The sequence below is a fragment of the Zosterops lateralis genome (assembly GCF_965231275.1).
Source record: "Zosterops lateralis genome assembly, chromosome: 11".
Taxonomy (NCBI): Eukaryota; Metazoa; Chordata; class Aves; order Passeriformes; family Zosteropidae; genus Zosterops; species Zosterops lateralis.
In genome coordinates this window covers 22,190,158-22,215,452 of record NC_139771.1, presented here as the reverse complement: position 1 = coordinate 22,215,452, position 25,295 = coordinate 22,190,158, and the positions used below count along the sequence as shown (strand labels likewise).

Genomic DNA, 25,295 nt, shown 5'->3' with positions numbered 1-25,295 from the left:
ATTATATCATGTTCATTTTATTAGGTATATTTTACATACTATAATATATGGAACATGTAATAATAGTGTAACTAAAGATATTATTCTTAGATGTTGTAGTTGTCTTTTTGTTATGTATATATTTATTTTTTTGTATTTTTATTTTTTTTGGTAGCATTTATTTCTTGATATTTTAAACTATATGACTTCATTAACCTAACAGATCAAAACCAGAGTTAATTAGAATTGAAAGATTGGTTTTCTAAGGGGTAAACACTTAATCTTTATTTAAATAAAAATAAATTCTAATAAATAATATAAAAATAATGTAAAAGTAATAATATAAAATGAAATAATTTTCTCTTTCTGCGTGCTTTTGGGGGGATTGTTTGTGGGGGGGTTTGTTTTGGGGTTTTTTTTGTTTGCTTAGTTTTAGATTTCTTGGGTAATAAACAAGGAGGTTCAGAGAGTTATAAAATAAAATGTCTACTTAGTTTTATTGCTATCCCCTAACCCTTAACCCTAACCCCTAACCTGCTACCCTGACCCTTGACCCCCTGACCCCCTGACCCCCTGACCCCCTGACCCCCTGACCCTTGACCCCCTGACCTTTTGACCCCTGACCTCTGACCTATGACCCTTGACCTTTGAATCCTGACCTTTGACCCATGACCTTGACCTCTGACCTTTGACCTATGACCCTTGACCTTTGACCCTTGACCTCTGACCTTTGACCTCTGACCTACGACCTTTGACCTATGACCTCTGACCTTTGACCCCTGACCTTTGACCTTTGACCCTTGACCCCCCTGACCTTTGACCTATGACCCTTGACCTTTGACCTATGACCCTTGACCTTTGACCCCTGACCTATGACCTATGACCCTTGACCTTTGACCTTTGACCTTTGACCCCTGACCTTTGACCTTTGACCTATGACCCTTGACCTTTGACCCCCTGACCTTTGACCTTTGACCCCCTGACCTTTGACCTTTGACCTATGACCTTTGACCTATGACCCCCTGACCTTTGACCTATGACCCTTGACCTTTGACCTATGACCTATGACCTTTGACCTATGACCCTTGACCTTTGACCTATGACCCTTGACCTTTGACCTATGACCCTTGACCTTTGACCCCTGACCTATGACCCTTGACCTTTGACCTATGACCTTTGACCTATGACCCTTGACCTTTGACCCCCTGACCTTTGACCTTTGACCTATGACCCTTGACCTTTGACCTATGACCTTTGAACTTTGACCTATGACCCTTGACCTTTGACCTATGACCTATGACCCCTGACCTTTGACCCTTGACCCCTGACATATGACCTTTTAACTATAACCCCTGACTTACAACCTTTAACCTATGACCCCCTGACCCCCGGCCTTTGACCCTGACCCCCTGACCTTTGACCGTAATGCATTCTGAACCCTAAAATCAACCCCACATGTAACCCTATATGTAAATGTAACCCTGCATAATTAATTGGGTGGTTTGAATATTTAATTAGATCACCAGCATAATTAATTGAGTGATTTGCATATGTGTAGGTAATTAATTAGGTTATTTGCATAGGGTGATTAATTATTCAACTTGCTAATTGGGTCATTAGTGGTCCAGGTGGGAGTGGGGGGTGTGGTGATTAAGCAGTCATCTATAATCAGCTGTTCCCACCTGGAGGACTAATTAGGGGGGCATACAGTATGTATACCCTGTGTATAGGGGGGCTATTGGGTGTATATATAAATAAAAAAGAATAAAAATAATAAGTCTGGTGCAGTGGTAGGAATTTTCATGCGGCCAGGGACCAAATATTTTTATTTATTTAAAGGTTTTTTTAATATTTGTTCCCTGGCCGCATGAAAATTCCTACCACTGCACCAGAGTTAGAAATAAAGTTAAACTTTATTTCTAACTTTAAATTACAAAGGAAGAGAAAGAGAGAAACAGAGAAAAAACAGAGAGAGAGAGCGAAACAGACAGAGAAACAAAGCAAAAAGGAGTCAGAGCAACAGAGAAACACAGTGAGTTAGAGCGAAAGAGAGACTTGGAGAGAAACAGAGTTGTTAGAGTGGAAGTAAAAGAGAAACAGCATTAGAGTGAAACTGAGACAGAGTGAGCGTGAGAGAAACAGAGAAACAGACTGAGAAAGAAAGAGAAACAGTTACACTGAAATAGAGTTACAGCGAAACACAGGGAAAGAGAAACAGAGCTAGAGAGAAACACAGAATGAAAGCAAAAGAGAAACAGCTAGAAATAGAACAACAGAGGAAAATAAAGAGTTAAGAGAGAAAGAAGCAGAGTGAGAGAGAAAAGGAAATAGCATGAAGATATAGAGAGGAAAATAAATAGACTTACCTGGAAGTAGGGAAACAGAGTGAAGGAAAGCAAGAAATAGAGTGAGAGAAAATGACTCAATGACACCAAATGAAGACAGGAGCCAAAGGGGGGCAGAGGGGGCGGGAGGGAATCTTAATTAAGGTGGATTCAACTACTATTGAATGAACATTTTTATTTACACTTCAGCAAAACACATGGAAACAACATATACAAATGCAAGTACAGATACAACCCGTAGACACGCTGATAAAAGTACAGCTTCGTACAGAGCGATACATGGAAACACGGCAGCAAATGCAAATACGGAACAATACAGGGAACCGCAAGCCAAATACACATTGAGACAATAGAACAGTTTTTCTGCTTCTGAAACATCCATTAGATCTCATTTTATTGGTACAGGAAATGCAAAACAAAAGCAGCACATGTAACATAGAACAGTCATCCACCACACGCACCTCCTTCAGCTTGCACACAAACCCACCCTCGCTCTCACCTCAAAGCACCTCCCAAGAACCCCCAATCATCAACACACACTCGCAGCACTCCTCGGGAACGTGGTTCCCGGGAGCCTCGACACAAACGGGCCTGCCTGACGAAAACCCCGGTCCACAGGCCGTCGGCACCCAAACTTTGGCGATGAACATCGCCTCGCAGCACTCCTCGGGAACGTGGTTCCCGGGAGCCTCGACACAAACGGGCCTGCCTGACGAAAACCCCAGTCCACAGGCCGTCGGCACCCAAACTTTGGCGATGAACATCGCCTTGCAGACCGGCCGGAACTGAGGAAAAAAAACCCAGCTGGGGGGGAAAATTAAAAAAAAACCCCGAGCTGGGGATTTTTTATTCTAAATTTAAAATGTGTTGAAAAACCTGAAAGGCAAAAGTCACGCACACAAGGTTAGAACCAGTCAAACCAGTCAGCGCACACACACACACAGGCAAACACAAGCAAACACAGAGGACTCTCATACACACACAATCATTCTTCAGCGTACATGGTAGATTCCAGGAAACTTGTAGCATCAGCAAGCACAGAGATGCTAATCCTCCTCAGGGACCTGGAAGACAACAAGAGGTGGTCAACAAGCGCTTATCTGACAGCAAGCTATCCCCACTCCAGGCCCATATCTCTTATGCCCAAAACTCCACAGAAAAGAGGTGAACTGTGAAGTTTTACAACTGTTCTACCTCACTAACACTATGTGCCAGGGCAGGGCAGCTCACACATAAGCGGCAAAAGATAGCCTGATACAACATAGTCACATACAATAGGATACAGCATAGTCACATACAATAGGATACAGCATAAGCCAGCATAATATGATACAGCATAGTCACATACAATAGGATACAGCATAAGGCAGCATAGTCACATACAACATATTCAGATACAATGTAGGCACATACAATATGAACCAATATAGTCACATACAATAGGATACAGCATAGTCACATACAATAGGATACAGCATAAGCCAGCATAGTATGATACAGCATAGTTACATACAGTACAATACAACATAAGCCAGCATAGTCACATACAACATATTCAGATAGAATGTAGGCACATACAATATGAACCAACATAGTGAGATGCAATAGACTCAGATACAATGTAGGCACACACAATATAAGCCGACACTGAGAGACGCAATATTGGCGCATTCAACATTGGCACATACAACATGAGCAGAGACAGGTAGAATACAAGTGCTGACTTCAGATAACTCTGAAAGATACTGCAGGCACGTGAGGGGAATCTAATACCCTCCCTATAAAAGTCCAAGAGAATGGCATCTGAAAAGGCGGCGCTACCCAAGCTGAGAATGAAAATAGATGAGAACGCTCGAGTGTCCGTGTGCCGGCCTCAAAAAGTCAAAACGTAACGAGGCCGGAATAAGGATGATCCGGGAAAGTACGCGAGGAGAGTACGGCCAAAGGGGGCCGGAATGGTGCGGATAAAGCGCCTGGATGTAACAAAGGCCTATCACACAGAAGACAAGGGACACAAACAACACAATGCAGACGCAGACAACACAGCAGACACAACTTGAAACTGCCAGGCAGCTTCACCTTATGGACCCAAGACTCCTAGCACAAGATGAGCCACAGGCTGATGATGCCAAAGGAAAGAAAGCTTTAAGGCAATAGCACGTGATGACGAAACAGAACTCCTTACAAGAACTAGTGCCTAAGTTGTTAATAGGATGCTCGAGAAGCTGGGTAGGCCGAGAGAAGGAAGCGATGACTGCCGGGTGACCGTGGCGATAGCTCTGGACCTGAAGGCGACCTCCTCGGGTGAAAACGTCCACGAGGATGTTGAGACTCGAAGACGGACGACGGCGCAAAACACGCGAGGACGCGGAACTGCCCTGCCCGGCAAAGCCTCCGGTGAGGCCGAGGTGAAACCCTCTCCCGTTAGTTGCGAGGGGCCCGTCCCACTAGGGCTCTCTCCTCTAAGCTGACTTTGAATTGCCTCCTTTTGCAAAGCTTTTTCCCCTTCACCCAAACACCAGCCCAAACACTTATCTTTCAGAAGATGAGCGGACAAAAATCCATCTTCAATGGAAAAGAACACATCCACTTCAGTGCTGCCATATCCAGTCTTGGGCTCCGCACCTCACGGTACCTAGGACAACAAAACAGAAAATGTGACAATTGCCTGACAGAAAAAGTAATCCCCAGGCCTCCCCTGCACCGCTACCCCGGCTCACCTCAGATCGCCATTTGACTCCTGAGGCTGCCCGGAGGGTACCTGCAAAAGGAAAAGGTACACATTTAGCGTGCTGTTAGACACCGCTCACCTGAGTCATCCTGCCAAAATGTCAACTCACCTGCTTGCCTCTCTTCCCTGGTATCCGTAGGGCCGCAGCAGCTCCCACAAAGAAACAAAGCAAAAAGCAGGCTGAGTTACTGTGAAAACACAATTGCTCCAGTCTGACAGAACTCTGAAACATGTATATCTTAAACTTGTACCCACCAAGCTGCTGGGATCCAGGACTGGAACGCCTTGCAAGTGGACCACCTAAAAAAAACCCCAAAAAAACTCAACAGTGTATGCTTAGAGTTGCACCAGAAATTGAGGCCTGAGCAACAACTGCTTCCATCCACCAGTCAACACTCACCCTGTCTGCTTCACCTGGAGTGCCAATATCCCATGTTACCTCCTAAAAATAAAGACAAAGAACAATGAAGTACACCTCAACATCAAGTTACTGCTGGTAATACTGTGCATGGGGAGAATGAGACCTGTTAAGGGGTTGAAAGGAAAAAAAAAAGGCACCACAGTGTTCACAGCTTTCTCCATTCAGGTTTTTTAATGTTGCAGAAAATACAGAGGTTTTTCACTAACTGCACTCTCAATTATATCCAGACACCCAATGGACATGGAGGTCATTTTTCAACTTCTTTCTTGCCAACAGCCAAACTTCCACCTACTCAGGGTAAGAAAGAGAATGGAGGAAAAAAAAAAAACAAACTACAAACACAAAAACAAACAAACAAACAAACAAAAAACCCAAAGAAAACATAAGTTAATGGTTTCTGTGTAGAAGTCCACCGGAAGGGTGGTCAGTGTGCAGAGAATGGGAGGCTCCTGGAAAACAGAGAATGCTTGGTCTTTTTTCATGCTATCCTTTATCTTTTTCATATTAAAGCATGGCACAAATGAATTTAGTGTTCTTTGATGTCAGACTTTTCCTGGTTTTTCTCTCCTTTAGGGTCAAACTTCCACATACTGTGGGTAAGAAACAGTATTTAAAAAAGGAACAAAGAAAACATGAAAAAATAAAAATTTTAAAAAAAATTGAATAAAGTTAATAAAAAGTTTTTTAAAAATTAAAAATACAAAAAATAAAAACATGGAAATAAAATAAAAATCTAAAAAAATCTAAAAGTAATATTAAAAAAAGTTAAAAATTAAAAATAAATATAAAATCTTTTAAAGAACACAAAACAACAGCTGGACTGGGATGAGGCCTTCCAGGGGCTTTGCTTCCTACTGGCTCCATCCTTTTTTACCAACTACCTGCAAGACGAAAAACAACTGGGATAAAGTTTCAAACAGGATGTCCTTGGTTGAGGCACTTCAAAATAAGATTTTTAACAAAAAGTCGGCCAAAAAAAGAGAGTCTGAAAATCAAGATATAAGCCTCGCAGCTATTTAAAAACAAAACAAAAAAGCTGTCTCTGGTGTGCATAACTTGCCAGCCCCTCATGGTTTGAAGTCCTTAGCATTTATTTTTACCAAGTTGACAACTAAAACCTTGTAGAACGGTTAAAAAAAAAAAATCCTGGACAAAGCCAGGCATTTTCCCAAGCCCCCTCAGTGTGGAGCTGTGTCAGCCCCAAGTGTTTGGTCCCCTAGCCCAGCCCAGAGCAGGCTCCAGCTGCTCCCCGGGGGGGGTTACCAAGGGACTCACTTGTTTGGAGCTGTAAATGCAGATGCCCTGCACTGGAGTGCCAATAAATGTGAAATATGTGACTCTCATCATCAACAGTGACTGACCTTCCCTGGGGAGCCCCCTCACCCGGGATGGGGCACTCTGCCATGGATTTAATCCATCTGCATCTGAAAGGAAGTCAGGACAAAAGTCAAAGTGCTGCAAGATAACTTGACGGCTCCAGACAATTTGTGTCAATCTAGGGATACCCTCTACAGGCCAACTACACCCTACATGACAAATTTCAAGTCCCCAGGACTTGTCCCATTCCCCCCACACCCAGACTAAGCAACAAGGCAGAGCAGCTCCAAGCCAAACACACCAACACCCGTGACACAGGACAGGACAAAAGGGGGGACACAACAGGGACAGAAATATCTGGGCAAGAAGAATGACCCTGAGGACCGAGAGAACTCGCAATGAGATGACCGAGGTAAGACCGATGGGGAGCTGACCAGGCTCAGAGAACCCTGCAGGAAGAAGATGCCAACGGGATCACTGATCCCAAGAAACGCAGAGACGGATGCCTGAGAATCCTAAGGTCAGACTCATCTACCTATCCCTGCATTCTGACAAGACCTAATCCACCTGAATGGATGGTGGCAGTGCACAGCTGTGGATACAGCTCAGAACAAGACCTGGAAAGGCATCAGCCTGGACACTTGTGAAGAGAGATGGATTCTGATGTGTGTCTGAGCACCCGAGTCAAAGTCACCTGGCTGAGGAATGCAGAGATCAGAAATGCTAAGATTGATGCCAGGGGTTTTAAAAGGCCCCTTGAAGGGCAAAGGGAAAAGACATGAAAGATATGAGATGCTCCAAAACCACAGAGTGCACAACAGACAAGTGACACGACGTGCCCTGGGACTGCTCTGCCCTGCACACCTCAGCACTGATCAAAAATGAGACTTTCCCTTTACACAGCCTAAGGGGTCACATCTTGGACATCCCCATCTCCAAACCTGATTCACAAAACCCCTCCTGGGTGACCCCTGACCCCACATCCCGCTTTCATCCCCTCGGTGACTCCAAGCCCTCCACTTATCTCTCGGATGTCTGGGGATGGGAATTCACATTGGGTGCCAAAGAAGGTCGCCTCTCCCTCTGGGAGACTCCTGCTGTCACTGGGCTGTTGTCTCTCAGTCAGCTACAATAAAGAAAACCAAATAGCAAAGCATAATCTCACCAGCACATCCCCCAAAACCTGGCAATTCTGCTACTCCCCCTCTCCTAAGCATGCCTGGGTCCTTGGGCAGCACACTTCAGCTGTGCTCAGAGGCTGACTCTTGCAGTGCCAAGGTCTTAGAGACATTATTGGTACTGAGCCCACCCACCACAGCCTCCATTAGGGGTGTGAGCAACCCCAGTTAGAGCAGGAAAGAAATGCAGGCTGGACATCCCCAGCGAACCGAAACCCTGTGGACTCTGCCCCCCACTATCACTTCCTGCCTGGCCCTAGCCTTGGGCTTACTGCCTGCACCTCTCAGGGCTTCTGGCATTGTCCTGCATTAGGATTGCTGCCTGCACCTGCTCTCAGGGAAACACAGTGTTGGTAGCAGTGCTGTGAGGGCTGGTACACCTGTACTCTGACTTGTATCCCAGCCTGCACCCCTGATTTTCACTGTGTGCTCTCTAGCCTGTGAGTCCTTTACCTCTCAAGCCCTCCCTCAGCCTTCAGCCTCTGTAGGTCACTGCTGAAGTGCTCTGCGCGCTCCTGCTGAACCCTACTACCCTACACCTTGCAACCCAGGATGCTCCTGGGACACGGATCCCAGGATGCCCAGGCGGGCAAGGCCAAGAATCTCCTCCCACTGCACCTTAACCCTGTGGACTCTCAAAGACTAAGACGACCAACGGTGCAAATCTTGCTAGAATGCAGAGATGGGTTGGGACTGCCCTGCCTGGCCAAGGCTCAGGTGATGCTAAGGAGAAACCCTCTCCCTTTACTCCTGAGGGGTCCATCCTGAGGGCCCTCTCCTCCTCTAAGGCAACTTTAAATTGCCTCCTGGGACTGAAAAGGTTCTTCCCCTTCACCTGACCACCAACCCCAACAACTTAACTTTTGAATATGAGCGGACAAAATCCATCCTGGACAGAAATGAACGTGTTGGCACCGTGGATTTAGAGACGTTCCCTCAGTGCTGCCATATCCAAACTCCAGCTGTGCACCTCCTCACACTACCTGGGACCACAGAACAGAAAATGTGACTATTCCCCTCCAGAAGAGTCATCCCTGGGTCCCCTCTGCACCGCTGTCCCACCTCCCCCTCAGATCTTCACCCCACTCCAGAGGCTGCCCAGAGTGAACCCAGCAAAAGGAAAAGGGACACACTGAGCACAGCACTCACCTGGGGGCCACCTGCCCATGTGCCGACTCACCCCCTCCCTCTATTCCTTGGCACACCTGGGGCAGCAGCAGCACCTGCAAAGAAACAAAAAAGGAAAAATCATACCGAGTTACTGTGAAACAGCAACCTCCCTGCTCTGACTGAAGCGGGACACAAGTGAACCTTAATGTTGCACCCATCTGCCCTCCTCTGGCATCCTGGGCCAGCACATCTGCCAAGGGGACCGCCTAAAATAAAACAAAAAAAGACCAGTGAATGCTTAGAGTAGAACCAGAAGAGAGACTTCAGCAATAGTAACTGCTTCTGTCCACCCATCACTGCTCACCTCGTCCACTTCACCTTGACTGCAGAGATCCAGCCTCACCTCCTAAAAATAAAGACAAAGAGCAGTGCTGTGACAAGGCCACCATTTACACTTCCCTGCAAACACAAATAGTGACTGACCTTCTCAAGGGAGCCCCCTCACCCGGGATGGGGCACTCTGCCATGGATTTAATCCATCTGCATCTGAAAGAAAGGACAAAAGTCAAAGTGCTGAAGGAGCATTTGACAATTCCAGACACTTTGTGTCACTCTAGGAATACCCTCTACAGGCCAACAACACCCTACATGACAAATTTCAAGTCCCCAGGACTTGTCCCATTCCCCCCACACCCAGACTAAGCAACAAGGCAGAGCAGCTCCAAGCCAAACACACCAACACCCGTGACACAGGACAGGACAAAAGGGGGGACACAACAGAGACAGAAATATCTGGGCAAGAAGAACGACCCTGAGGACCGAGAGCACTCGCAATGAGATGACCGAGGTAAGACCGATGGGGAGCTGACCAGGCTCAGAGAACCCTGCAGGAAGAAGATGCCAACGGGATCACTGATCCCAAGAAATGCAGGGATGGATGCCCAAGAATCCTAAGGTCAGACTCATCTACCTATCCCTGCATTCTGACAAGACCTAATCCGCCTGAATGGATCACAGCAGTGCACAGCTGTGGATACAGCTCAGAACAAGACCTGGAAAGGCACCAGCCTGGACACTTGTGAAGAGAGATGGATCCTGATGTGTGTCTGAGCACCTAAATCAAAGTTCAATGATATCAGTGCCTGTCCAAGGAACAGGGAGATGTTAAGAACGATGCCTGGGGTCTCCAAAAGACCCCTTGAAGGGTTAAGGCAAAAGACACACCACACAGGGCACACAAAAGACACAGAGTGCACAACAGACAAATGACACAACGTGCCCTGGGACTGCTCTGCCCTGCACACCTCAGCACTGTGAGGCCTTCCCTCTCTGTGCCCTAAAGGGATCACAGCTTGGACATCCCCATCTCCAAACCCGACCCAAAAATCCCTCCCGGTGACTCCCAACCCACAGCCCACTTTCACTCCCTCTGTGGCTTTTAGGCCTTCACTTATCTCTGGGATGTTCAGGGATGAGAATCCACATCAGGGGCCAAGGAAGGCTGTCTCTGCCTCTGGGAAATTCCTGCTGTCTCAGTCAGGTGCCGTAAAGAAAACCAAACATCCACGGATGATCTCAGCAGGGCTGTTGGGTGAGAGGATCTCAGTGTGAGACAAGTGACCACCCGAAACACACAAACAATAAGGGATGCTCAGAGTTGCACCAGAAACACCACTGCCCTGACCACACAAATATATCCATTTTAGAAAACAAAACACAAACAAAAGTCCATTAAAAAAAAGCCAACTCTTATTACTCCTAGTCCATTTTCCAAATATATTAAAAATAACCCCATCTCCATTCTCCTCAAAAAACCTCTGAAATATACACCCAGAACACCCCCAACTGAAATACCTGCCTCTAACCACATAAAAAGTAGAAAACTTATATTCCTTGACCTATAGAAATTTATTAACCTAGCACATCAAAACCACAGAATTTTAAATCCTTAGTCCACATATGTACACCATATACACCAATCCCATCACTACATACCAAATCAAAGCCTATTATCTATTACTAACTTAACAAAAAAAGCCTCAACCTTTAACTGCAATGAAACTTTAATTAAAAATAAAATAATTTCATAATAACTAAGCAAAAACTTCAAACAAACTTCCTCCAAAATAAATAATTTAAACACCAAAAACCCTCAAAAATTTCAAATAACTACTTCAAAAACGCCTTCAGTACTTTCAGACTGATTTTGAGAGCAAAGCAAGGAAATAAAAAGCACGCAGCCTGTTTTAAGAAAACAGTGTTCACTCCTGTGCATTCCCTGTCCAGTGTATTCAGCTCAAGCACAGACAGACTGCAGCACACAGATCTCCTTTGCGCTTAGTTAGTTTTAGGGCAGAGAAGTTCCCTGCACTGATTATTTCCCCTTTTTCTTTGGGCTCATTAAACCTGCTGCAGACTGAAAAACCCAGAGAAGCACCGAGAGCTGCACCTGCAGCCACGGGGCCTGGACCTCAGCATTTTATCAACACCAGAACAGCTGATAAGAGACCAAAGGAGATGAGCTACAGCCACAGCAAGGGCTTTCTGAATTTACCATCTCCCTTCAGAAAAACAAAGTGTTTTATTATTTTATGTTATTTATTCTTTATGCTTGTGACCACTTTGTTTGTTAAATAAATAGTTTTGTCCAGTTCTTCCTAAAGAAATTCTTTCACAAACCAATTTAAAAGAGAGACCATTTTGCTTTACTCTCTAAAAAAAAAAAAAAAAAACCCTATTCAAAAGTTTCCTCTCAGGTTTACCCTAAACCACAACAACAAACAAATCAATCCACAAAAATAAAAACAGCACAAATATACTTCAATTAACAGCACCAAAACCAATTATTCCTGACTCAATGAACCCATCATACCTCAGAACCATCAAAACAAACAGACCACCTATAAATACACACAAAACCAAAAGATCCATTTGGCTACAAACAATATCCCCTAAATTATCCAAAACTATAAATCATACACTGTAGTCAAGCATGCTAAATAAACAAATCCCATAAAACAATAATCTAATTATAAATATTAAGAAACCCTAAAAAATGAACGACATCACACTGACTCAAACTCACTAAAACAAACACAACACCCTTGCCATGATAAAAGCCACGACTAAATAAATAAAAACCTCCCCTATACCTCACACCACAGCCAACTACACCACTGTGAACTTTAGAAAACAAACTCTTGAAAAACACAATATCCCCCAAAAACAACTCAGTAACAAAACTCAGTTCAAAAATACTCTGACCATGTGAGCTATGAAACCAAACATGAAATAAATACACCACATATCCCTCATCACACCACCTACAAAGAGAATAAAGCTACACAATAAATCATTAAAAACCACCAAACAGAAAAAAAACCAGCTCTACCCAACCTGAATCCCTCCATACAACACACAAAACCCCAATAACACATTTCAGAAGTCTCTTTAAACAAAGCTACTTAAATTAGTTCTACCTCAAATACAAACAAACTCACCCATGAGGTTACCTTCACTCAAAAACCAAATTACTCACAATAAATAATACCAAAAAAGTCAGACAAAACACTACACACCACCTAAGAACCTCGTATTGAAAAGAAGCCACATAGAAGGGCCACTATTAATTAAAATTCCAGGAGAAAAGAAAATCTCGCCACTTTAAACACAGAGAACAACAGAAAAAAAGGAGTTTCTCCAATCAATTTGAACTCCTTTTGTCTCCATAACTCCTTTTTCTTCTGGGAGCACCGGGGAGGGATTGGTGAGACGAAGCTGAAAAGGAAAAATGCCCCCCCAATAAACCCGCACTGGGTTATTTACCTGTTTGGTACAAAGGTTTGTCCCTCGGCGCTTCCCGAGGAAATGCTCCAAATCCAAATGCTCTTGTAGTCTCTCCATGAATCACACCCAGAACCTCAGGATAAAGTCCTCACTCCTCACAGCTCGATATTCAGCTGAGCTGAGGCTCCCCTTTTAAACAGCCCCCGGCTGGAACCGCCCCCTCGTTATCCATCACAGCTGCACCTGTGCCTGCTCTGTCCCCCCTCACTGTTCCCAGCTCACACCCGGGGCTGCTCTCTCCCCTCCCCATCCTGTGGCATCTCTCACCTGCAGCTGCTGCCCGTCCGAGGGTGAGGGCAGAGGGGACTTGCTGTTCATTCCCGGGACGGTTCATTGTCTGCACCTGACACGATGGGGCACCGGGCTTCCCTTGCTGTGGATAAGGACCCCTCTTCTCCTGCAGGTGCCCGAGGCTGAAACGGGGACTCCACCCCCGAAAATCCATATGCCTGAGGATCATAATTCCCAAGGAAATTCCCCAGAAATCGTTACCCTTCATTTGAAATATTTCCTTTGGAATCACTCCTGACTTGTCCTTCTGTGGAAGCGTTTCAAACATTCATTGGAGAGTTGAGGAGCCGAGTTGGCTTGTTTATAACTTGGCTGATAAGCCCAGACAAAACCCAAACACCGAGAACTCCAGCACTGCTGGCCCCGCCCCCTGGAACGCCCGGCCCCGCCCCCGGCCGCCTCTGGGCCCCGCCCCCTGCTTCTTCAAGTCCCATTTAACCAGAATGATTTTCTGGGGGCAGGAGCACCCAAAGCCAGCAGAACTGACCTTAATCACTTTTGGGGGATCTCTCTTTTCTTCCTCACCAAACTTCCACTGTCAAAACCCAGCCTGAGGCTCAGCTCCCCATCCCCTCAGTCTCTCCAAGGACCTCGGCTTGGATTTCCCAATCCAACGAGGCAGAAATCCTGCTGTCCTTATTGTATATCCTAATTGCAGTAATTGCTTAAGAAATAATTGAAAGATATTAAAAGAAGGAAGAGAAATTAAACAAGAGCTGCCTGCACCAAGGGCCATCCAAGGGTTGCTAAAATCCCTTACCAATCCCTTGGCCCCTTGGGGAGGGGGAGCGGATTCCTCACCAAAGCTGGTGGGAAGGAAAGGGGAGTTGCCAGGCCCACCCCCAGGTGTTTAGAGCAGAGTTGGGGCTCCCCAGCCGTGTCCTAGCTTGGGACTAGGCAGAACAGCTTGTCCCTTCCTCCCCGGGAGCCCCATCCCCAGAATGAGGTAAGTGATGCAGGGGCAGCCTGAGCTGGAGATGACAGGAGTAGGAGGGGGGCGACCCAAAGCATCCTTTCCCCTTGTGTAGGGGTTGAGAGGACAGAAACCATCCTTCCTGGTCAGGTCTGAAATCCAAAAGCCGTTACCTGCATTAGTGCTGATGCATCTGACAGGAACAGGGATAGGACAGTGTAATATTAGTGTGGAGGGGGCGTCAGGAAAACCCAGCTTGAATATCTTTTTTCCTAGTGCTGCTGCCTGGAATTTTTTTCCCCTGTCTTCGCCTTCTGACTGGGCTTTTCCCAGCTGCAGCCTGTCATCGTACTTCATGCTCAAGACCTTATTTCAGCTTTTGTCCCTCCCACACATCTCCAGCCTTCAGCTTTTGGACCTATGGGCCCCTCCCTGACACACTGATTGTCCTCTGCCATTAACAATCTCTATCCCACCTCTCTGCTGATTTCATGTGTTCAGAGTTCAGGTGTTCAGCGGTTCTAGAAAGCCCTTCCCAGCCCCAGAGTTTTCAGCTCTTGACCCATAAGCTTTATTTCACGGCCAGCCCGGTTCTTCCACCTCCACATTCATTTTTCCTGCCTGTCTGCGCCAGGTGTAGCTGCTCCAGGTTGAGACAACAGGGTCCTTTTTTTGTCTCTAGTTGTGCGGTTTCAGCTTCAGCTCTAGAAATGCTATTCCACCTCCATCCCATTAATCTTTATTCCATTACCAACCCCTGGGCACGTGTCCCATTTCACAGTCGCTTCCCAGGTCTACACTCATTATCCCCTTTGAACTGTGATTGCAATTGCAGCACTGCAGTCCCCAGTGATTTCAGCTTCAGGCCCACAAGCTTTATTTCACTGCCAGCTCTTCTGTTTCACTTCTGTCTCCACATCTTCCCAGCAGTGGCACAAAATGCTGCTTCTGGTTCTCAGAGTACGATTTTTGCTTTTGCTCTAGCTTTGTGTTGTTTCAGCTCAGCTCCTGTTCCCATAGTCCAGCCTCAACCTGCCAATCCTTACTGCAGCAACAGCTCTCCAGTCCCTACCCCAGCCCTTACAGCGATTTCAGCTCCAGCCCGCAGTTCCCGTCCCAGCTCCATATTCCCTTGAGCAGCCCCCCAGGGGTTTTACCCCAAAGCCTACCATCTTTGTGTCTCCTCCAGCTCTGCTGTCTCAGCTCCAGCTCCTCAGCTTCCCACTGCCTGCAGCTAAAACTGCTACTGCTTCTCACTGCAGCCCGGGGCTGTTGAGAAGGCCACAAGTCAGTCATTGTCATCACTTCAATGTCTTTAGGAGTTGTATCACCCACCCTCCTGGGTTCTCAACCTTGGGGACACTTGAAGCCCGAAGGCCAACATGTATCTCCCCCCTTCCCCTGGGTCTCAGCCCAGCACTTGTCCAAAAGCCCCCTCAGCTCCCCCAGGCAGCACCAGGGGCTGGAAAGAGCCACTGGGCCCCTGCTCCCTCATCCCAAAAGGTGTCCACGGGTTGATTCTCGGGGCCTGGAGCCCTCCGAGCCCCCACAGCCTCAGCCTCTGCTGGGTACCACGGGGCAAGGGCTGGTAACCCCCCAGGCATCTCCTGCAGGCCCTGAGCTGCAGCTCCATCCCCTTCTCCCGTGGGGAGAACCCTCCAGCCCCAGCATTTCCACCGTTCCACACTGTTTTGGGCCTGCCTCTAGTGCCAAGGGCTTTATTCCACATCCTGGGGCTTTCTGTCTCTACTGGGCTCACAACTGCTGTTTCAGCCCTAGCCCTACAACCTTTACTGAATTAACATCAGATATTTAGAAAAAATAAAAAAACAAAAAACAAAAGAAAAAAAAAACAAAAACAAAAAACCACAAAAACAAAAACAAAAAAAAACCACACAAAAAAAATCCACCAAAACCAAAAAAACAAACCACGAGCCAAAAATAGTGCATTGAAACAAGCAAAATAATGAAAAGATGCACCAAATATGAAAAACATAGTTACTTCTAATAAAAACAAAATAAAATAAGAAAAAGTGCAAAAACTGCTGCTTTATTTCTGATCCTGTAAACACTGCTTTAAATCCAGAAACTACAGAAGCGCTTCTCGCCGGCCCCTGGTAGCCGCAGCCGGTCGTCCTGCGCCGCACCAGGCCTCCGGCCGCCCTGGGTACGGCTGGCGCCACTGCCCCAGGACACCGGCGGCCCCCAGACACTGGCGCAGGCGGACGCGGGAGTCGCGTCCGTGCTCACCCTCGCTCCCCGGGCCGGCAGCTGCGGGCATCCCGTCCCGGCGCAGCGGCGCTCCTCCCGGCCGACCGACCGCACAGCTCCAAACACCGCTCCCCGTCCCGCCGCCGGACTGACCCCCCCGGCCCCTCAGGCCGCTATTTATGCCCCAAAGCCGGCCAGCTCAGCCAATCACAAGCGGATGCAGCGCCGGCCCCGCCAATCCCTGTTGAGGAAGCGCCGGCCAGGTGAGCCCAACCAATCACAAGCGGAGGCAGCGCCGGCCCCGCCAATCCCAGCTCGGCTCCGCGAGCCCCGCCCCGCTGTCCCCTCACGGCCCTGCTCCCGCCAGGGCCGGCGGATCGGGGCCGGGGGGTTCGGGGCCCGGGCTGAGGGCGCGGCGGCGTTGCGGTCGCGATCGGGACCGGGAGCGCTCCGGGCGGCAGGAGCCGCTCCTGCTCCGCCCGCAGCCGGCACTGCGCCGGCGTCCTGCCGGGGCTCCGGGCACGAGAGGACGGCGGCGGCGATTTCCTGGTGCCGGCAGGGCCGGGCCGGGCCGCGGGGAACCCCCGTGCCGGCCCCGGGACCCCCCAAATCCCGCCGCTCCCCGCCATCAGCATCAGCATTGTGATGCTGCTTCTTGTGGCCACAGCCTCTGCTTGGGTATTTTGGTGGCGGAAGCACAGGTGAGCTCTCCCTCCCATCACCTGCGGTAAGATTTATGGGCACGTAAGTCGGTGCAGGGGTTGCAGCAGCAGCAGCAGCAGCAGCAGCAGCAGCAGCAGCTCTGTAGGGGTGAACTCCCTGAGTGCCATCACAGCTCACACATAGCCTTTGCAGGAAGGGGAATGAGGCTGCATGGGAGAGCCAAGAGTTCATCATTTGAGGCCTGGTTGCCCACAGAGCAGTAAGTCTTTGCTCTCTTGTGGAGTCCCTGGAACCCCTTGGGGCAATTGCCAGGCTCCTGCCTTGGAAGGACGCAGCATAGAGTCTTGCCTGCCTAGGCTGAAAGAATGGCGCTTCCTGGGTGCTTTGCCCCAGTTTCTTGTGTGCCCATTCCCCCGGTCCTGGTAGTTTCTCTTTTCCCTGCTTCCCTATTGGTGGTGGTATCCCAGTGTCCGCTCCTGTCCCCTCTCTAGATCACTGAGCCCTGCCCTGCTCTTAGTAGCACCCCCGTGCCCTTAGACCATTGGTTCCTGATCCCTATTTAGGCCTGTGCACAGCACATGGCCAGGTCTTTTTGTCCCTGATCCCTTTAGGGTGCTGGAAAAAACCTTGCTGGAATTCATCGTACAAAAAGGCCCTTCTTGCCTCTCTTTGCTGAGCCTAGCCACGGCGTGTGTGATGTGAGTCTGACTGCTTAGCCCGAATCCTCCGCCAGTGGCTTTTCCACAGGAGATGCCTATGGGGCTCTAGGTAGCAGCTCCACCATGCAAAAAGCACACTGCTAGAGATCTTTGTCTTGACTCCAGCTCTGCAAAAATTCAGCTCCCCGCCTACGATCACTGAGTCCAGCCCAGAGTCAATATCCCAGCCACACAGTCCTTTTCAGCTGCAGCCCTAGAGTCCCCATCCCTGCTCCATAGTGACTATTCCAGCCCTTCCATCATTTCAGCAGGCATCTCTCAGTCCCTTTCTCAGCTCTGCAGATTCCATTTTCACTCACAATCCCACCCTGCAGTCAATAGCCCAGCCCCAACAGTGATTTCAGCCCTGGCCATACAGCATTTCCACCCCAAGACGCAGGCAATATCCCAGCAGCGCCGGCACTTCAGCCCTCTTCCAGCCCCTCCCACTTTCAGCTGTCCACACGCCCTCTCCCATGTTCAGCCTCGAGACCCAGCCCCAACAGCAGTATCACAGGACTATTTATTTCAGCACACCCATCCTACAGGCTCTATGTCAGCCCTAGAGTTTCTATGGCCTTGGCAGTCTCTATGCCACCGCTGCAGGGCTTTGAGCCGGAGCCCTGCAGAGTCCCCTTGCCCAGCCCCAGTGATTTCAGCTGTTGACCCACAAGCTTTATTTGACAGCCAGCTGGTTTCTTCTAGCAGCATGCACGGGTTTCTCCGACTCTGGCAGCAGCAATTTCTCCACCGTCACGGGGCAGGATGGTTGTCTTGGCCCCAGCTCTGCCACGGTTTAGCTCCGACCCGAGAGTGTCTGTGCCCACCGTGCAGTCAATAGCCCAGCCCCAACAGTGATTTCAGCCCTGGCCATACAGCACCTCCCCCCCAAGGACGAAGGCGATAACCCAGCAGCGCCGGCACTTCAGCCCTCTTCCAGCCCCTCCCACTTTCAGCTGTCCACACGCCCTCTCCCGTGTTCAGCCTCGAGACCCAGCCCCAACAGCAGTATCACAGGACTATTTATTTCAGCACACCCATCCTACAGGCTCTATGTCAGCCCTAGAGTTTCTATGGCCTTGGCAGTCTCTATGCCACCGCTGCAGGGCTTTGAGCCGGAGCCCTGCAGAGTCCCCTTGCCCAGCCCCAGTGATTTCAGCTCTTGACCCACAAGCTTTATTTCACTGCCAGCTCTTCTGTTTCTGTTCTGTCTTCACGTCTTCCCATCAGTGACACATCGTGCCGCTTTTGGTCTCAGAGTATGATTTTTGGATTTTTTGTAGCTCTGTGTTGTTTTAGCTCCCCTCTTGTACCCATAGTCCAGCCCCAACCTGCTAATCCTTACTGCAGCAACAGCTCTCCAGTCCCTACCCCAGCCCTTACAGTGATTTCAGCTCCAGCCCGCAGTTCCCGTCCCGGCTCCATATTCCCTAGACCAGCCCCCCAGGGGTTTTACCCCAAAGCCTACCATCTTTGTGTCTCCTCCAGCTCTGCTGTCTCAGCTCCAGCTCCTCAGCTTCCCACTGCCTGCAGCTAAAACTGCTACTGCTTCTCACTGCAGCCCGGGGCTGTTGAGAAGGCCACAAGTCAGTCATTGTCATCACTTCAATGTCTTTAGGAGTTGTATCACCCACCCTCCTGGGTTCTCAACCTTGGGGACACTTGAAGCCCGAAGGCCAACACGTATCTCCCCCCTTCCCCTGGGTCTCAGCCCAGCATTTGTCCAAAAGCCCCCTCAGCTCCCCCAGGCAGCACCAGGGGCTGGAAAGAGCCACTGGGCCCCTGCTCCCTCATCCCAAAAGGTGTCCACGGGTTGATTCTCAGGCCCTGGAGCCCTCTGAGCCCCCACAGCCTCAGCCTCTGCTGGGTACCACGGGGCAAGGGCTGGTAACCCCCCAGGCATCTCCTGCAGGCCCTGAGCTGCAGCTCCATCCCCTTCTCCCGTGGGGAGAACCCTCCAGCCCCAGCATTTCCACCGTTCCACACTGTTTTGGGCGTGCCTCTAGTGCCAAGGGCTTTATTCCACATCCTGGGGCTTTCTGTCTCTACTGGGCTCACAACTGCTGTTTCAGCCCTAGCCCTACAACCTTTACTGAATTAACATCAGATATTTAGAAAAAAACAAAAACAAAAACAGAAAGAAAAAAAAAGAAAGAAAAAAAAAAAGAAAGAAAAAAAAAACCCACAAAAAAAAAAAAAAAAAAACCACGAGCCAAAAATAGCGCACTGAAACAAGCAAAATAATGGAAAGATGCACCAAATACGAAAAACATAGTTACTTCTAATAAAAGCAAAATAAAATAAGAAAAAGTGCAAAAAACTGCTGCTTTATTTCTGATCCTGTAAACACTGCTTTAAATCCAGAAACTACAGAAGCGCTTCTCGCCGGCCCCTGGTAGCCACAGCCGGTCGTCCTGCGCCGCACCAGGCCCCGCACCAGGCCTCCGGCCGCCCTGGGTACGGCTGGCGCCACTGCCCCAGGACACCGGCGGCCCCCAGACACTGGCGCAGGCGGACGCGGGAGTCGCGTCCGTGCTCACCCTCGCTCCCCGGGCCGGCAGCTGCGGGCATCCCGTCCCGGTGCAGCGGCGCTCCTCCCGGCCGACCGACCGACCGACCGACCGCACAGCTCCAAACACCGCTCCCCGCCCCGCCGCCGGACTGACCCCCCCGGCCCCTCAGGCCGCTATTTATGCCCCAAAGCCGGCCAGCTCAGCCAATCACAAGCGGATGCAGCGCCGGCCCCGCCAATCCCTGTTGAGGAAGCGCCGGCCAGGTGAGCCCAACCAATCACAAGCGGAGGCAGCGCCGGCCCCGCCAATCCCAGCTCGGCTCCACGAGCCCCCCCGCTGTCCCCTCACGGCCCTGCTCCTGCCCGGGCCGGCGGATCGGGGCCGGGGGGTTCGGGGCCCGGGCTGAGGGCGCGGCGGCGTTGCGGTCGCGATCGGGACCGGGAGCGCTGCGGGCGGCAGGAGCCGCTCCTGCTCCGCCCGCAGCCGGCGCTGCGCCGGCGTCCTGCCGGGGCTCCGGGCACGAGAGGACGGCGGCGGCGATTTCCTGGTGCCGGCAGGGCTGTTGGGTGAGAGCATCTCAGTGTGAGAGAAGTGACCACCCGAAACACACAAACAATAAGGGATGCTCAGAGTTGCACCAGAAACACCACTGCCCTGACCACACAAATATATCAATTGTAGAAAACACAAACAAAAGCGCAGCAAAAAAAAGCCAACTCTTATTACTCCTAGTCCATTTTCCAAATATAATAAAAATAACCCCATCTCCATTCCCCTCAAAAAAATCTCTGAAATATACACCCAGGACCCCCCCAACTTAAAGACCTGCCTCTAACTAAATAAGCATAAACCCACGTCTTTTGAACTATATAAATTCATTAACCTAATGCATCAAAACCACAGAATTTTTAATCCTTAGTCAACACCATATACACCGATCCCATCACTATATACAAAAACAAGTCCTATTTTCTATTAATAAAATAACAAAAAAGTCTCAACTTTTAACTACAAAAAAACCCATAAAAACACCTAATTAAAAATAAAATAATCTCATTATAAGTAAGCAAAAACTTCAAACAAACTTCCTCCAAAATAAGTATTTTAAATGCCAAAACCCCTCAAATATTTAAAATAACTACTTCAGAAATGCCTTCTGTACATTCCAGACTGATTTTGAGAGCAAAGCAAGGAAAGAAAAAGCACGCAGCCTGTTTTAAGGAAACAGTGTTTACTCCTGTGCATTCCCTGTCCAGTGTATTCAGCCCAAGCACACAGATCTCCTTCGCTCTTTGTTAGTTTTAGCCAGCTAAAGCAAAGACTTCTTTTTCCCTTTTTCTTCTGACTGTTTAAACCTGCTGCAGACTGGAAAACCCAGAGAAGCACAACAATAAACAAATCAATCCACAAAAAATAAAAACAGCAGAAATATACTCAAATTAACAGCACCAAAACCAATTATTCCTGACTCAACAAACCCATAATTCCTCAAAACCATCAAAACAAACAGACCCCCTATAAATACACACAAAACCAAAAGATCCATTTGACTACAAACAATATCCCCTAAATTATCCAGAACTATAAAACATATACTCTAATCAAGCAGGCTAAATAAACAAACCTCTACAACACCACAAACAATAATGTCATCATAAATATTAAGAAACCTTAAAAAATGAACTACATCACACTGTCTCAAACCCACTAAAACAAACACTAGATGCTCACCACGATAAAAGCCACCAGTAAATAAATAAAAACCTCCCCTATACCTCACACCACAGCCAATTACACCACTGTGAACCTTAGAAAACAAACCCTGGAAAAACACAATATCCCCCAAAAACAATTCAAAACCAAACTCAGTTCAAAAATACTCTGACCATGTGAACTACGAAACCAAACACGAAATAAATACACCACATGTCTCATCACACCGTCTACAAACAGAATAAAGCCACACAATAAATCATTAAAAACCACCAAACAGAAAAAACCCAGCTCTACCCAACCTGAATCCCTCCACACAACACACAAAACCCCAATAACACATTTCAGAAGTCTCTCAAGAAGAGCTACTTAGATTAATTCTACCTCAAATACAAACAAACCCATCCATAAAGTTATCCTCACTCAAAAACCTGATTATGTACGATAAATAATACTCCAAAAAGTCACGCAAAATACTACATCTCCCCTAAGTACATAATATTGAATAAAAGCCACATAGAAACATCATTATTTATTAAAATTCCAGCTGAAAAGAAAATTCCTCCACTTCAGACACTGACAACAACAGAAGAGGAGTTTCTCCAATCAATTTGAACTCCTTTTGTCTCCATAACTCCTTTTTCTTCTGGGAGCACCGGGGAGGGATTGGTGAGACGAAGCTGAAAAGAAAAAAAACATTCCCCCAATAAACCCAAAGTGGCTTATCTGTTTAGCATAGAAGTTTGTCCCTTGTCGTCCCCCGAGGAAATGCTCCAAACCCAAATGCTCCTGCAGTCTCGTCGTGAACCACGGCCAGAACTCAGGATAAATTCCTCATTCTTCACAGCTCGATGTCGAATTGAGCTGATGCTCCCCTTTTAAACCGCCCCCCGCTGGAACCGGCCCCTCGTTATCCATCCCAGCTGCACCTGTGCCTGCCCTGTCCCCTCTACATTAATTCTAATTTACCGGTTTCTCCTCGCTGCCTTTCCCGGGAGCGCCCGGCACGGCTCCAGCGGCGACAGCGAGTGCTGCAGCTCCGGGCACAGCGCCAGCGTGTCCCGCCCGCCCGCCCGCCGGCCGGGGGATCGGCAGCGGCCCCGACACCGCCTTGAATGGGCCGCCGAGGAAGCGGCAGTGAGGGCGGACACCGGCCGGGAGCGCCCCGGAACTGCCCGCGGCTCGTTCGGTTCGGCTGAGGGGGGCGACGTTCGGGGAAACTCGGCTGGGTTCGGCTGTTCGGCGATTTCCGTCAGCCGTCGGCTCTTCTCGGCTGTTCGGCAACACTCGGTCATTTTCGTCCCTCCCCGGCTCTGTTCGGTGAGGTTGAGCCTTACGTCACTTTTGCCCCTCCCCGCCGCCATCTTGAGAAGGTCGGCCGCAGCGAATCGCGCCGCCATCTTGGTTGTGGCACACTTAAGGACCCCATCGGTGTTTAACACAGGCGCCTGACTAAAATGTCTACCCTGAACCCGCCCACGGCGCGGATGAACCCACAGCGCGTGTGCCTACACCTGGAAACGCAGCAGAAAATTGTCCCCGGGCGGCGCCGTGGTCGGGATTTTTATGCAGGCAGTCAACTAGACAAACATGGGGTCTTCTTTTTTCCCGCCCTTTTGGCCGCCATCTTTAGAAGGTCAAGCGCCGCGAGTCGCGCCGCCATCTTGGTTGTGGCATCCCCCCCAAATGTCCCCCTCGGCTGCTCGTACAGGCGCCGGACCACATCGCCTGCCCGAACACTGCCGTGGCGCCGCTCAGCCCCCATCCCGTGCCCGCGCACCTGCGTACGCCGCGGAAAAATCGCTCCCGGGCGGCTCCGTGGTCCAGGTCGCGCGCAAGGAGCCGGCTGCCACGCGTCCGGGGGTCCTCGCATTTTTTCTCGCCTTTTTGGCCATGATCTTTCGGTCCTCGGGCGGCAAAACTGCCCGTGAGCTCACAGCCCGGGGCTGCTACGGCGGAGAACTGCAGTACCGCATTTTATCCACGAGATGGCAGCATTGCCTTACAGTTCACAGCCCGGGGCTGCTACGGGCACGGGGGAGAGCTGCAGTACCGAAATTTATCCACACGATGGCAGCATTGCCTCACAGATCACAGCCCGGTGCCAGGCAGGGGGAGCTGCAGTACCGCTCTGTGTCCACACGGTGGCAGCGCTGCCGCACGGAGCGGACGCAAAAAAGAACGTGGCCAAAATTCCCCTTCCAAACATCCCCGAAAATAAAGGCCCCAAAAGACCCCCAACCACAACAACTACGAGAACCCTGCCATCAACAAAGCCAAAACAAAAATAGCCTTAATTTTATGCTATATTTCCATATTTCTTCTATTTCTTATTAGGATATTTCTATTATCTCATGTATTTATCTAGTATAATTTATCTATTTATATAATCTACCTATTTATATTATTAAAATTTATTTATTATATCATGTTCATTTTATTAGGTATATTTTACATACTATAATATATGGAACATGTAATAATAGTGTAACTAAAGATATTATTCTTAGATGTTGTAGTTGTCTTTTTGTTATGTATATATTTATTTTTTTGTATTTTTATTTTTTTTGGTAGCATTTATTTCTTGATATTTTAAACTATATGACTTCATTAACCTAACAGATCAAAACCAGAGTTAATTAGAATTGAAAGATTGGTTTTCTAAGGGGTAAACACTTAATCTTTATTTAAATAAAAATAAATTCTAATAAATAATATAAAAATAATGTAAAAGTAATAATATAAAATGAAATAATTTTCTCTTTCTGCGTGCTTTTGGGGGGATTGTTTGTGGGGGGGTTTGTTTTGGGGTTTTTTTTGTTTGCTTAGTTTTAGATTTCTTGGGTAATAAACAAGGAGGTTCAGAGAGTTATAAAATAAAATGTCTACTTAGTTTTATTGCTATCCCCTAACCCTTAACCCTAACCCCTAACCTGCTACCCTGACCCTTGACCCCCTGACCCCCTGACCCCCTGACCCCCTGACCCCCTGACCCTTGACCCCCTGACCTTTTGACCCCTGACCTCTGACCTATGACCCTTGACCTTTGAATCCTGACCTTTGACCCATGACCTTGACCTCTGACCTTTGACCTATGACCCTTGACCTTTGACCCTTGACCTCTGACCTTTGACCTCTGACCTACGACCTTTGACCTATGACCTCTGACCTTTGACCCCTGACCTTTGACCTTTGACCCTTGACCCCCCTGACCTTTGACCTATGACCCTTGACCTTTGACCTATGACCCTTGACCTTTGACCCCTGACCTATGACCTATGACCCTTGACCTTTGACCTTTGACCTTTGACCCCTGACCTTTGACCTTTGACCTATGACCCTTGACCTTTGACCCCCTGACCTTTG

At 48.5% G+C, this 25,295-nt stretch overlaps 3 long non-coding RNA genes across 6 annotated transcripts; all 3 read right to left on the bottom strand.

Annotated features, from left to right (window-relative positions):
• Positions 1 to 2,701: 2,701 nt before the first annotated feature.
• LOC310913724 lies at positions 2,702 to 5,495 on the bottom strand. 2 transcript variants are annotated; one of them, XR_014590886.1, is made up of 4 exons: positions 5,456 to 5,493; positions 5,165 to 5,355; positions 5,045 to 5,085; positions 2,702 to 4,959 (listed from the first exon to the last, which is right to left on the bottom strand). It is a non-coding gene; the product is annotated as an uncharacterized lncRNA (long non-coding RNA). The 2 variants fall into 2 exon arrangements; XR_014590885.1 differs by having other exon boundaries at positions 5,165 to 5,495.
• Positions 5,496 to 7,181: 1,686 nt separating this feature from the next.
• LOC310913723 lies at positions 7,182 to 9,707 on the bottom strand. Of its 3 annotated transcripts, XR_014590882.1 has the most exons (5): positions 9,565 to 9,707; positions 9,446 to 9,487; positions 9,121 to 9,347; positions 8,833 to 8,954; positions 7,182 to 7,919 (listed from the first exon to the last, which is right to left on the bottom strand). It is a non-coding gene; the product is annotated as an uncharacterized lncRNA (long non-coding RNA). The 3 variants fall into 3 exon arrangements; XR_014590883.1 differs by lacking the exon at positions 9,565 to 9,707 and having other exon boundaries at positions 7,184 to 7,919; positions 9,121 to 9,194; positions 9,283 to 9,459; XR_014590884.1 differs by lacking the exon at positions 9,565 to 9,707 and having other exon boundaries at positions 7,185 to 7,919; positions 9,121 to 9,459.
• Positions 9,708 to 22,446: 12,739 nt separating this feature from the next.
• LOC310913599 lies at positions 22,447 to 22,873 on the bottom strand. Its single transcript, XR_014590850.1, has 2 exons — positions 22,709 to 22,873; positions 22,447 to 22,609 (listed from the first exon to the last, which is right to left on the bottom strand). It is a non-coding gene; the product is annotated as an uncharacterized lncRNA (long non-coding RNA).
• Positions 22,874 to 25,295: the final 2,422 nt, after the last annotated feature.